The sequence below is a fragment of the Bufo bufo genome, chromosome 2 (assembly GCF_905171765.1).
Source record: "Bufo bufo chromosome 2, aBufBuf1.1, whole genome shotgun sequence".
Classification (NCBI taxonomy): Eukaryota; Metazoa; Chordata; class Amphibia; order Anura; family Bufonidae; genus Bufo; species Bufo bufo.
In genome coordinates, this window is record NC_053390.1 from 340,001,857 (window position 1) to 340,011,963 (window position 10,107).

The window sequence follows — 10,107 nt, forward strand, 5'->3', positions numbered from 1 at the left end:
TCATGTGCCAGTAGCCATAGCCCCCCTATCATGTGCCAGTAGCCATAGGCCCGCCCTATAATGTGCCAGTAGCCAGAGCCCCCCCTATCATGTGCCAATAGCCAGAGCCCCCCTTATCATGTGCCAGTAGCCATAGCCCCCCCTATCATGTGCCAGTAGCCTGAGACCCCCATCAACATGTGCCAGTAGCCATAGGCCCCCCTATAATGTGCCAGTAGCCATAGGCCCCCCTATAATGTGCCAGTAGCCATAGGACCCCTCCCTATCATGTGCCAGTAGCCAGAGCCACCCATCATGTGCCAGTAACCACCAGTACTAACAACAAAACAAAAAAAAACACTTATACTTACCTCCTTGGCAGTGATGTGATGCAGGCCTCTTCCGGCCTGTGTCCCTCGCTGTATGGCTCAGGGCTCAGGCGGCGCGATGACGTCATCGTGCTGCCTGCGCCGGCCTCTGATAGGCTGCCGGCCTAGTGCCTGCAGCCTATCAGAGGAAGGGGAAGGGACACACCTCTCCCTGCCCTGCTGCACAGCCATCTGTATCGCTGTCCTGAGGACGGCGATACAGATGACTGGAGATGAGCGCTTCTACAATGGAAGCTCTCATCTCCGTGTGACTGTAACTGTCCTGCCTATAGTTAGTTGCGGGCCGGCGCGGGGGGGGGGGCCCTAAGGACTCGGTGGCCCAGGGGCAATTGCCCCCCTTGCCTCTATGGAAGCGCCGGCCCTGCACTCACTAAAATCACATCTATGGACAGAAACTGCTCTACAGGACTATGAAGCCTGCCCAGGCTGCCTTGAGACAGTATTCACACTGTTGCCGGCTCTGGGCCTCCTCTTCCTTTTCTGTGGCCCTCAGGCACTGGCACCTTGCCCCTGTAGTCCCAGTGTTATCTGTGGTGTAACAGGACTGCAGGTAACAATTACATTATCTGTGCAGACAATGATGACTGTGGTTTTACATAGGACTACAGGTCATGATACTATATTATCTACAGTCTGCTCATGAAGCTACATGATTGACAAATATGTTGCTTCATGAACAGAGTGCAGATAATGTAGTATCATGTACCTGCAGTCAGGGCCGGATTAAGAGCATCATGGGCCTGGTGCTGAGGATTTTTCTGGGGCTTTTTATGGAACTGCACTCAGTGTCTTAATTACATATATATTTTATCGATACCATTAAAGTATTTTGTTCCTGCAACTTCCCCTTCATTTGGCGTCTATCTTGGCAACGTGGAGCGGGAGCACGGGAGGGGGACCCTGAGGGTGGGGCACCCTCAGGGCACTATAGTGTCAGGAAAACCGCTTTGTTTTCCTGACACTATAGTGATCATTTAACATGACTATGAAGATTACTGTTTTCTAGCTGCTGTGGACTGTGGACAACAGCAGCTAGAAACAGTAATTTTCATAGAGCTGTGTTATGATTTATGGACACAGCACTCAGCATGCTTAGCCAGTCAGATAGAAGGCTGGCTAAGCATGCTGTGAGCTGTGTCTAAATAACACAACACATTAAAGGTATTCTGTCACCAGGTTTGACCCCTGTCAGCTAAAAATATGCTGATGTTCAGGGCGTCTTCACGATTCCTAATGTGGGCTTATAAATGTCATCTGTGGGCTTATTTAGCTAAAAAACAGCTTTTACTAACCTGTCAGTCAAACAAATAAGGTGCCCAAGGGGATGTTAATTGATGCAAGGTGCCGGCCGCACCCGCCGCCCTTCGTGCCCAGCGCCGCCTTTCCGGACTTCTGCGCAGCCTCCTAATCCTCTGTGCCGCCTCTCGCTCTCCCTCCCTCCCCCCTCCTCCTGCTGTAAGATCTCGCACATACAGGGGTTGAGCGAAATGCCGGCGCATGCGCACTTCGCTGTAAGAAGCCAAATGGAGAAGTCTGCACGGGCGCATCAGGCAGAGCCCTGTGCGCAAGCGCGAGATCTTACAGCAGAAGGAGGGGGGAGGGAGGGAGAGCGAGAGGCGGCACAGAGGATTAGGAGGCGGTGCAGAAGTCCGGAAAGGCGGCGCTGGGCACGAACGGCGGTGGGTGTGGCGGGCATCTTGCAACCATTAACATCCCCTTGGGCACCTTATTTGTTTGACTGACAGGTTAGTAATAGCTGTTTTTTAGCTAAATAAGCCCACATATGACATTTATAAGCCCACATTAGGAATCGTGAAGACGCCCTGAACATCAGCATATTTTTAGCTGACAGGGGTCAAACCTGGTGACAGAATCCCTTTAAAGAAATTACTGTTTCTAGCTGCAGTGGACTAGCTGTGGACTAGCTGTGGACTAGCTGTGGACTGTGGACTGTGGACTAGCAGCTAGAAACAGTAATTTCTTTAATGTGTTATGTTATTTAGACTGAGCTCTCAGCATGCTTAGCCAGTCAGTAATTTTCATAGTGCTGTTATGATTTATGGACACAGCTCTCAGCATGCTTAGCCAGCCTTCTATCTGGCTGTGCTTCTTGAGAGTCACAGCCCACAGGCTCAGAAACAGCCAGATAGAAGGCTGGCTAAGCATGCTGAGAGCTGTGTCCATAAATCAGAACAGCACTATGATTGCCCTCCCTTCCAACTGGATGAGTTTATCTGATACCTGCCCTGCTCCAGAAGCTCCTGCTGTCTCGCGGGCTGGTGTGGCTGAACGCTGTGGGCCGTGTGCTGGTCGAAACTGCTGAGTAGGTTGTACACAGCGCAGCGTGCAGGAGGGATAACCGCGGGCGCACTGAGGTCATATCCGGCGGGCCGCGGCATTACAGGAACCGCACCAGCGACTCTGACGTCCTGCCGCCGGATATCCTGTGACGTATATCCGGCGGCAGGACGTCAGAGCAGCTGGTGCTGTTCCTGTAATGCCGCGGCCCGCCGGATATGACCTCAGTAGTGATAGGAAGTTCGGATCTTTCAGATGAATCGGTTCATGAATCGGATCTTCGGTTCACTTGCTGAGTCACTGACTGCTGAGCTGACTCGCAAGTGAACCGAAGACTCTAAGTGCCGGTGCGCATGCGCAGATGCTATCCATCCGATTCACTTGCTGCTGCTGACTCAGTCGGCTCTTCAGCTCTCTAATGAGTGAGTCAGGATCAGGAAGAGTGATTGATTATAGTGATAGTGAAGGGAAGCTGAGGCTGACGCCGGACAGGAGGACTCAGGAGCTGTCACTGTGGTGTGCATTGTTGTCTGTTGTGCATTGTTACCCACAGTGACAACAGTCTGACACTGACAGTAGTACAACCAACCAAGTGAAGTGAAATGTGAATGCTGCACAGGGAAAACTATGTGCTGATACAGTAACACAGTCACTGGCTGATAATAAAATAGTCCCCACAGTCCCCAGTTAACGGAATCCATAAAGGAGATGTGAACCCACCCTTAGTTATATAGCTACTGAATGAGATGCCTTTAACATATTTATCTCCTGAGAAGCCAATTTGATCCTAAAGGGTTAATTCAACCTGTAATCTAAACTCTGTGTCATCTGTCACTTCTCTTATCTCTCTGCTCCTGTCAAAGGCGTACATACAAATCACTGGGCCCCATAGCAAGAATCTAAATTGGGCCCCCATTCCCCTTTTATAGCCCCTCCCACTACCCATTCCAGGCCTCTCTCTTTGTTCCATGAACTATGTTCGCTGCTGTTTTATAATTTATGCCATCAGGGCCGGATTGGGATTACAAAACAGGCCTGGCAGACAAAAGAGGTATAATATATGCAGTGTGTACAGATGTATAGTGTATACAGCAGTGTACTGATATGTGAGGTACGAGGTATAATATATGCAGTGTGTTCAGGTATATAGTATATACAGCAGTGTACTGATATGTGAGGTACAAGGTATAATAGATGCAGTGTGTACAGGTATATAGTATATACAGCAGTGTACTGATATGTGAGGTATGAGGTATAATATATGCAGTGTGTTCAGGTATATAGTATATACAGCAGTGTACTGATATGTGAGGTACAAGGTATAATAGATGCAGTGTGTACAGGTATATAGTATATACAGCAGTGTACTGATATGTGAGGTATGAGGTATAATAGATGCAGTGTGTACAGGTATATAGTATATACAGGGAGTGCAGAATTATTAGGCAAGTTGTATTTTTGAGGATTAATTTTATTATTGAACAACAACCATGTTCTCAATGAACCCAAAAAACTCATTAATATCAAAGCTGAATATTTTTGGAAGTAGTTTTTAGTTTGTTTTTAGTTTTAGCTATTTTAGGGGGATATCTGTGTGTGCAGGTGACTATTACTGTGCATAATTATTAGGCAACTTAACAAAAAACAAATATATACCCATTTCAATTATTTATTTTTACCAGTGAAACCAATATAACATCTCAACATTCACAAATATACATTTCTGACATTCAAAAACAAAACAAAAGCAAATCAATGACCAATATAGCCACCTTTCTTTGCAAGGACACTCAAAAGCCTGCCATCCATGGATTCTGTCAGTGTTTTGATCTGTTCACCATCAACATTGCGTGCAGCAGCAACCACAGCCTCCCAGACACTGTTCAGAAAGGTGTACTGTTTTCCCTCCTTGTAAATCTCACATTTGATGATGGACCACAGGTTCTCAATGGGGTTCAGATCAGGTGAACAAGGAGGCCATATCATTAGATTTTCTTCTTTTATACCCTTTCTTGCCAGCCACGCTGTGGAGTACTTGGACGCGTGTGATGGAGCATTGTCCTGCATGAAAATCATGTTTTTCTTGAAGGATGCAGACTTCTTCCTGTACCACTGCTTGAAGAAGGTGTCTTCCAGAAACTGGCAGTAGGACTAGGAGTTGAGCTTGACTCCATCCTCAACCCGAAAAGGCCCCACAAGCTCATTTTTGATGATACCAGCCCAAACCAGTACTCCACCTCCACCTTGCTGGCGTCTGAGTCGGACTGGAGCTCTCTGCCCTTTACCTATCCATCCACAGGCCCATCCATCTGGCCCATCAAGACTCACTCTCATTTCATCAGTCCATAAAACCTTAGAAAAATCAGTCTTGAGATATTTTGTTGGCCCAGTCTTGACGTTTCAGCTTGTGTGTCTTGTTCAGTGGTGGTCGTCTTTCAGCCTTTCTTACCTTGGCCATGTCTCTGAGTATTGCACACCTTGTGTTTTTGGGCACTCCAGTGATGTTGCAGCTCTGAAATATGGCCAAACTGGTGGCAAGTGGCATCTTGGCAGCTGCACGCTTGACTTTTCTTAGTTCATGGGCAGTTATTTTGCGCCTTGGTTTTTCCAAACGCTTCTTGCGACCCTGTTGACTATTTTGAATGAAACGCTTGATTGTTCGATGATCACGCTTCAGAAGCTTTGCAATTTTAAGAGTGCTGCATCCCTCTGCAAGATATCTCACTATTTTTGACTTTTCTGAGCCTGTCAAGTCCTTCTTTTGACCCATTTTGCCAAAGGAAAGGAAGTTGCCTAATAATTATGCACACCTGATATAGGGTGTTGATGTCATTAGACCACACCCTTTCTCATTACAGAGATGCACATCACCTAATATGCTTAATTGGTAGTAGGCTTTCGAGCCTATACAGCTTGTAGTAAGACAACATGCATAAAGAGGATGATGTGGTCAAAATACTCATTTGCCTAATAATTCTGCACGCAGTGTACAGCAGTGTACTGATATATGAGGTATAAATTACAGCTCGTACCTCACATATCAATCCAATACTGTATATACAATATAACTGTACACACCATCTATTATACCTCGTACCTAACATATCAGTACACTGCTGTATATACAATATATCTATACACACTGCATATATTATACCTTGTACCTCACATATCAGTACACTGCAATATATATTATATATCTGTACATATTGCATCTATAATACTGTTTAATATATGCAGTGTGTGTGTGTATGTGTATATATATATATATAGGGCTGCACGATATGGGAATTTTGTGCGATTGCGATTAGGGCCCTAAAAATTGCGATAACGATGTGCGATGCGATATTTTAAGGGAATTGTGCTAGAGGTCTATTTGCTTGGATTTTCCCATATGAGCCGCTGACGCGGCTGGGTATGACATAGTTATGGGGGATCTGCGGAGGACGCTGTTATGGGGGACCTGCGGAGGACACTGTTATGGGGGACCTGCGGAGGACACTGTTATGGGGGACCTGCGGAGGGCACTGTTATGGGGGACCTGCGGAGGGCACTGTTATGGGGGACCTGCGGAGGGCACTGTTATGGGGGACCTGCGGAGGACACTGTTATGGGGGACCTGCGGAGGGCACTGTTATGGGGGACCTGCGGAGGGCACTGTTATGGGGGACCTGCGGAGGGCACTGTTATGGGGGATGTGTGCTATGACACATGGGGCCACGAGGGGGGCCAGCATAAGACACACATATAGCATCTTATGCTGGTCCCCCTCATGGCCCCATGTGTCCCTTCATGTGTTAACTCTCCTATTCATAAAATGGCCAGCCTCTGTACTTTCACTATGAATGCACTCACACTGCAGAGAGCGGCATAGAGCGAGCCGACCGGCGCGTGACTGACGTCACTGTCACGCTCCTCCCACTTAATTCAGGAAGCAGGAGCGTGACTAAGTGACGTCAGTCATGCGCCGGCCGGCTGCCTCGCTCGCTCCCGCTCGTCGCTGCAGTGCATTCATCGTGAAAGTAAGTACAGAGGCTGGACCTGTTATCAATAGGACAGAGGACTTTTTTTTATCAATAGGGGCCCCTTCATATATAATAATCGTGGCATTTTCGGCTCGGCCGAATCGCCAAACCGCATTTGCCGATTATATAGATGTGAGGCATACAAGGTATATTACTGTAGATGCAGTGTTTATAGAAATATGTGGTCAGTTATGCATTATAGTCACTGTGTGTGTGAAGTACATGAGGTTGTGGTCACTGTAACTGTCTGAAGTATTATACATGAGTGAGCAATGAGTAAAAACAGGGCATGGAGGGGGGGGGGGGTAAATGATGAAAAGTGGAGGACCTCCTCCTACCACTCCATTCCAGTCTGTATGTGGATCAATGCAGAGCTGATTGTTAACTTCTAATACTTGCTGTTAGGGGTTGAAGGACCTGTGATGATGTCATCACAGGTCGTGGCAGATGTACCTTTCAAACCTAGGAACTACACCATTTTTGGTGCAGTTCCTTTGCTAGATTCTGCAGGACCTGTGATGCTGAAGATGATGTCATCGCAGGTCCTGGCAGATGCACTGTTCTAACCTGGGAACTACACTTTACACTGTGCAGTTCCCTTACAGGACCTGTGAAGACTCCCTGTACTACTCAGACGACTCAGAGCTGCTAGTGCTTGCCTTGCCCCCTCAGCTCTGATTGGTTGGTGGGCGGGGAGGAGAGGGGCTGGCAGAAGCAGCTTCCACTCTAGGATCATATTACGCTCCTCCCGAGTCCCTCCCTCAGGCTCCCTGCTGCCAGTGTGAGGTGAGCGTCTCTGCATTGTCTGTGCTCTATGTGACGCTGCGCTGTGTACAACAGAGGACTATTAACCCTCCCGACGGCCTTTTGGCTGACAGATGGGCCTATTTTATGGTAGGGGCCTGGAGCTGCAGCTCCATCAGCCCCTACGTTAATCCGGCCCTGCCTGCAGTCCTATGTAAAGGCACATATGATACAGTGATCATTCTCCTTACAGAGCCATTGCAGTCTATGGGGCTATTCACATAGCTTTTTTTTTCCTTATAAACAGCCTACCTACAACATGGGGCCACTTTTAGTTTTATTTTCCATGTATGTAGAGGGTGTATCTCATACGGCCTGAACCAGTGTAGGCCTGAATTCAATATTGGTGCACCAAATGGCGGTATTTAAAATCTCTGAATATAACCAAAATGTATTAATGGTGTATCTCACAATGACATCTGCATCAAAGTCTGCCAACTAAATGTTTTGTGCCCAAACGAGTGTTTGTTTAACAACTGAATTTGACAGCAGTATATAAGCCTGTAATTTCACACGTGCTGATGCTGCAAGGCCTGAAAATAGTGTTTTTTGTCAAAAAAGTGTGTTTTTCGAAACCCAGAAAATGGTGGGTGTATTTCTAGCTTAAATTGCACACTAACTAATCCAGATGTTGTAAATTGGCAAAAAAGTTTTTTGTTTTTTTTTGTAATAGAATATGAAAGCTGAATATATTAAACTTGAATTTAACACTTGCAAATCAGGAAAATACAGTTTTTTGAGAACAAAGTGTGTTTTTCAAACCCCAGAAAATGATGGGTGTATTTCTACCTTAAATTGCACACTGACTAATCCAGATGTTGTATATTGCCAAAAAAAGTATTTTTTTGGTAACAGAATATGAAAGCTGTATATATTAAACTTGAATTTAACACTTGCAGATCAGGAAAATACAGTTTTTTGACAAAAAAGTGTGTTTTCAAACCACAGAAAATGATGGATGTATTTTTTGCTTAAATTGCACACTGACTAATCCAAATGTTGTAGATTGCCAAAAAAGTTTTTTTTTTTGGTAACATAATATGAAAGCTGTATATATTAAACTTGAATTTAACACTTGCAGATCAGGAAAATACAGTTTTTTGACAAAAAGTATGTTTTTCAAACCCCAGAAATGATGGTTGTATTTCTAGCTTAAATTGCACACTGACTAATCCAGATGTTGTAGATTGCCAAAAAAGTGTTTTTTTTTGGTAACAGAATATGAAAGCTGTTTATATTAAACTTGAATTTAACACTTGCAGATCGGGAAAATACTGTTTTTTGAAAAGAAAAGTGTGTTTTTCAAACCCCAGAAAATGATGGATGTATTTCTAGCTTAAATTGCACACTGACTTATCCAGATGTTGTAGATTGCCAAAAAAGTGTTTTTTTTTGGTAACAGGGTGTGAAAGCTGTATATATTAAACTTGAATTTAACACTTGCAGATCAGGAAAATACAGTTTTTTGTCAAAAAAGTGTGTTTTTCAAACCCCAGAAAATGATGGGTGTATTTCTAGCTTAAATTGCACACTGACTAATTCAGATGTTGTAGATTGCCAAAAAAGTGTTTTTTTTGGTAACAGAATATGAAAGCTGTATATATTAAACTTGAATTTAACACTTGCAGATCAGGAAAATACTGTTTTTTGGCAAAAAAGTGTGTTTTTAAAGCCCCAGAAAATGATGAGTGTATTTCTACCTTAAATTGCACACTGACTAATCCAGATGTTGTAGTTTGCCAAAAAAATTGCGATTTGCAATGTCCCAAAAGCTCAGACGCAGTGCTGGTGCACTGAGCTTGCATAAAATGGCCGCCGCCGCCCACCTAACTAACAGAATTATAAAAGTTATTTATTTTTGGTCAATGGCCTCAGGGCAGGGTAAAACATTTGTCCCCTGCACCCAAATAACTATTTCTAGGTAGATCGCTGAGTTAGATTCTTTCCTATTCTCTCCCTGAAATCACAAGTCCAGCAGCATCCTCTCCCTACACTTGTAACAGCAGAGTGACATGCAGCGCTACGTGACTCAAGCTTATATAGAGCCTGGGTCACATGCTGCTCTGGCCAATCACAGCCATGCCATTATTAGTCTAAGCCTTTCAAAAAGCGCCAAGAAAGCGCCGAACCCGAACTTTTACGGAAATGTTCGGGTTCGGGTCCAAAAATCGGGTTCGGGTCCAAGTTCGGGTTCGCTCAACCCTATTTATAAGGTCAGAGATAAGGAGCCCGTCATCTCTCTGCCTGACAGAGCAGAGAGTAAGTAAAGATCCTGCTGGGAGTAGAACTCAAAGCTGTGCAAGGAAAATGGCTCATCATTTTTATTAAAGACCAACTGAAAAAATTATTTTTAGCTCAAAATGAGCACAATACAATAATACAAAAAAATACTTCCAAAAGTGTACACAGCCATTAACCTGTAAATATGGGATATGACTAATACTATGGGCCAGATTTATCATTAGCTCAGGTCAGAATAATGGAGTGAAAAAGTCCCAAAAATAGTCCCAAACGCTAAAACTGCGCACAAATTTGCGACTTTTTTCTGCTCTGCACTATGCTCGCCAGTTTTCTGAAAGTGGGCGTGTTTTCTTATGTAAATGAATCTCTAG